The 4,668-nt window shown below is 36.7% G+C and overlaps 1 non-coding gene across 1 annotated transcript; it reads right to left on the bottom strand.

Annotated features, from left to right (window-relative positions):
- Window positions 1–1,029: 1,029 nt before the first annotated feature.
- LOC138807442 (U6 spliceosomal RNA) lies at window positions 1,030–1,136 on the bottom strand. Its single transcript, XR_011366152.1, has one exon. It is a non-coding gene; the product is annotated as a U6 spliceosomal RNA (small nuclear RNA).
- Between the last annotated feature and the right edge of the window lie 3,532 nt (window positions 1,137–4,668).

Here is a 4,668-nt window from a genome sequence, read left to right as displayed (position 1 = left end):
TAACAATATTATATGGGTAAAATAGAGGAAATAAACTCTTCCATCTAAGAACATTGTTATATGTTTTTTTATGGTAATAATACTGTGCAGAAGGGTCACATTTACATGAACAAGGAAACTAGTAAGTTTCCTAACAAGCATTGTTACCTCCTCCTTTATATTTCCCCTACCATCCCTTCCCTCCCACCTCCACAAGTACACTCCCCATCCCCTTCCTTCCTCCGCCTAAATTGTAAAGTTCATTTTTAAAAATAGTTTCTTGTGCATCTCATTGTTACAATGGGTCAACCTGTATCTCTATTTGAGCATTTTTTTCCCTTCCCCTCCCCAAATTAGAGAAGCATACATACAAGATGTAAGTGTACCAACTTCAAATACAGAGAAAACAGGGGTTATAATGTGGGGAGAAACATACAATAAACAAAAAAAATGACATCACACATTATAAGTACGTTAGAAACAATAGCAAGAAACAAAAAACCACTTGTGTCCCTATCTTGGGGTTCAATTTCTTTAACATCAACTTATCTGGTTATATGCACATATCTTTTGAATTTTCTGCTTATCCCAGACATACATTCATTATTGAAAATAAGGGAAATCATGGGACCTATATTTCTTTGGACTTGGCTTACTTCACTCAATAAATATTTTTTCAAGTCTTTCCATTTCCTAACAATTTGGGCGATGTCATTCTTTCTGATGGAGGCAAAGAATTCCATTGTGTATATATAACACATTTTCTTGATCCATTCATCTAATGGGGGCATCTGTTTTGGATCCATATCTTAGCTATCATAAATAATGTTGCAATAACTATAGTTGTGCTGGTAGTTTTAGTATGGTCTTTTTTATGATCATTTGGATAAATCCCCAAAAGTGGGATTACTGTATTATAGGGTAGTTTTATATGGAGTCTTCTGAGGCACCTCCATACTGCTTTCCAAAGTAGTTGAACAAGTTTACACTCCCACCAAGAATGTGGTACGGTTCCCTTGTGGCCACATACGTTTCAGCATCTGTTGCTGTAAAAATATGGAACGCACCAAGACTTTGCATGTCATCCTTGCCCAGCATGCATGCTAATCTTCTCTGTATCGTTCCAATGTTAGTGTATGTGATGCTAAATTGAGCACAGAACAGTTTTTATATATAAAGTATAACTTTTAATTGATTTTATTAAGCTAGGCAATTCAACAAAAAGTAAGTTCAAAAGAATTGTTGTGAAATTATAGAATCATGTATTTCTTACATAAGCACACATTAAAGAATAAAATCAAGATAGACATGCCAAAAACAAAATAATTCCAGATATTTGTAGTTCAAGAGATTTGGAGGAGGAGAAATTCAATTATCCTATACAAGGCACCTGTCAAAATGAACATTGCAGCAAGTGTTAAGGTTTGTTAAAAGTTTTAATGTTTTAAATATGATTAATTTTGGGATTTTGCTTATATATGCCAAAAATAGGACTGTTTGGCAGGTATAAAACTTTTCTGTAAAGTATTTAAGATTTATGATAGCAGACATTAAGTACTAAGTATGTACATTTTAGAGTTTATGGAAACTTTATTAATGAGAAGTTGCAAAGTCTTTGTGTAAAGAAGCAGAGTGAAGAGTTACAACTTTAACTACACAGTTTCTGTTAAAACTTTAGTGATTCCTTACTTTATTTGTTAGCAAGGAATAAATGATGATATAAGCCATAATGTACACATGTATGTTACTATTCACACAAATACATATTCTCATGTATACATGCACACATGGAGAAAGACACATAATTACAGCCAACACAAGTTTCACCAGTTGTTGAATATGCCTTAAAAGGAATACTTGGAACAATACATGTTGAAGATGTATTTGTCCTTAAGAGTTGATTTTCCACTCCTCTTATCTCTTAAAACTGGTAGTGTTAGAGAGATTTGACTTTCAAAATGCAGTACAAGTGATAACAATTGACTTGGAAACCTCAGTAAGTATAAGTCATATGGTGTCTCCCTGCTCCTCATGGAATGCTTACTCTTGTAGACATTCTCAGCAACCAATGTAGCAGGAGAATACCCTGGTAAAGAGTAAAGGTATAAGGCTTTAAATAGCATCCTTACTTGAGCTCTTTTTCCAACAACCAGCATGAATTCCTAGGCAGATGAATGAGTCCTCAGTAAACTGGATTCTACATATACATTTAACTAACCCATGTGAAAATTCCTAGGTGAGAAATGCTGACTGAGGTCTTGCTAATTAGCTGGCAAAGAAAATAAGAAAAAAAAAGTATTTTTAATGTTTTAAAGTTTGAGAATAATTTGTAACCTGTCAATAAATGTGTAGAACACAATTATACCAACTGACGAAAAAATGATGGCATTTCATTTATGTGCTCTTGGACTTGGGCAGTGATTTTATATGTGTCTACACAAGTAGAATCAGCATAAATCAAGCCAGCATTTCTTCATTTAAGATATAAGGAAAAGATACTGGTTGACCCATTGTAACAATGAAATATACAAGACATTCTAACAGAGGATGGGTGAAGGGGGGAGGTGGAGAGGTGTGAAGGGAAGGGATGGTAGGGGAAAAACAAAGGAGGGGGTAACAATGCTCAATAAGAAATGTACTCATTACCTTACTTATGTAAATGTAACCCCTCTGTACAGTATTTATAATAAAAATATATGTTAAAAAGATACAAGGAAAACTTCTGTACTTACATGAAGTTGTATTTGTCACTCAATATAAGTAAGGTATTGGTTTTAGGACCACAGGCTTATTACTTTGGATACTCAAAATCTCTACATGAACACAGTATATTATTTACATCAGAATCTGCCCACAATCTAGTGCAGTATAATTGTTATGAGAATTTTTACTACATTCTATATTTGTAATGAAAACTAAAAGTATATGCAATATAAACAGATACAATTTTTTTCAGATAAATTTTGTATGCAGTTTGTGGATGGAATTTGGAGAGCAATTTTGAAAAGCACAAATTGCATCAAAAAGACCAGTCTGAAAATTGTAACAAGGAGCTAATACAGCATCATTGAATAGTATGGAACTCCAAGGAGAAGTACTTGAATTGAGACAATATCAGAAAGTGTAACAACCCAAGGTCTTTTTAGAGATGCAGCTGCTAGATTTCTCATGTAGAGCTTTCATAACAGTTTGTGAAGCACAAATCAGAACCTCACTGAAGTGTAGATGGTTTTCCCTCAACTTTCTGTCATGATCAGTCATTATTAATCAACATATAGCTAATCTTGAATAATCCTCTAATAAAATGTTGATGGAGTGTTTATATGCAAAAACCTCGGAATGCTAACTTTTTCAATTAGGACAGTCTGTATTCTATGATCCAGCCGAGGGAAAACTAGGTAAGCATCCATTTACAACCTTCTGAATAATTCTGATTCTGCCCACATCACTATCCATACTTCTGCACGAGTGAAACAATTTTCAAAGAATTTATCATTTAAAATTTAAATTTATGGTTCCGGGAAGATAGTGAAGGAGAAGCTGGAAGCTTAACTAAGCCAAAGAATCACACCAAATGTGCCATCACAGTACAGAGAGTTAGGCCAGAGAGGGAAAATCCAGGCAAGTAGACAAATCTGAGCAGTTGCCAGCAGCCGTGGTTGCAGCTATGGTGGGGGCGGTGGCGGCCATAACCACCATACCTGCAACACAGAGAGTCTAGGACAAAGGCGCCTGATGCAGAAGGTGAGAGGATTCTACTCAACACCAGCAAGAACTGACAAGGAGCAGACATCTTCATCCTTCATATCGCAGATCAGATATCACCCAGGAACCAGACTCCTGTGTGAGTAGAAGCCTGACTTCCTCACTCCTTCTCAGGGAGCAGAGAAGGGAAGGCCACCCCTCCCTGCCCACTACCAGATCTCCATCTTTGGTACTGGTAAAGGCCTGGCTGAGCAGCTAGCTCCAACTCATTCCTTGGATGAAAACAGAAAGTCATTTAACAGGTCACAGGAACCTAACCTGACCTGCCAGGCTCAGCTCCACTCAAGGAAAATTCACCCATCCTGGGCCTGCACCAGCCCCAAGCTTTCTTCATTGGGTAAACAGAGCCAGAGGCTGATCCTCCCTAGACAATCAATTGAAATTCAGTAACAATTAACCCTGAGAATGGCTGTTGGCTAGGCTCTGTGACTGCCTCAGAAGCTAGGCCTCAGGGAAAAGCGACTGTTTACTGAAAGGCCTCAACTCTACCCAGAACCTAGCCCCATCACAGCATCTCCAAACTAGAAGAAACAGCCATCTTTTGTGATACTCAAAGCAGATCTCCCTCCCATTGAACTAGCCTGGGAGGAGGATGACAAAATCCTAGGTAAATCAAAACATTTTTCTGCCTGCTCAAACAAACTGACTTAAGAAAACAACCAAGCTACAGGAAAATCAAATACCACAAGCAGACCAGAGACTCCAACAAGAGACTGGTTATGAAGGGAGATACAGGATCTTCCCTTCTCACCCCCCAAAAAGAAAGAACTCTTTTTTGTCACCTTTTATTAAAATTGTTTTAACATTTTTAATTTTTAACTTTAAAAAATTGTTTTCTATTAACTTTTTTTTCTTCCTCTTATAATTTTTATTTTATGGGTATACGTGTGTGTGTGTGTGTGTGTGTGTGTGTGCGCGCGCTTT

This window comes from Dipodomys merriami, unplaced genomic scaffold (genome assembly GCF_024711535.1).
Source record: "Dipodomys merriami isolate MVZ:Mamm:240054 unplaced genomic scaffold, mDipMer1.0.p SCAF_101, whole genome shotgun sequence".
NCBI lineage: Eukaryota > Metazoa > Chordata > Mammalia > Rodentia > Heteromyidae > Dipodomys > Dipodomys merriami.
This window is presented reverse-complemented; position numbering and strand designations above follow the sequence as displayed.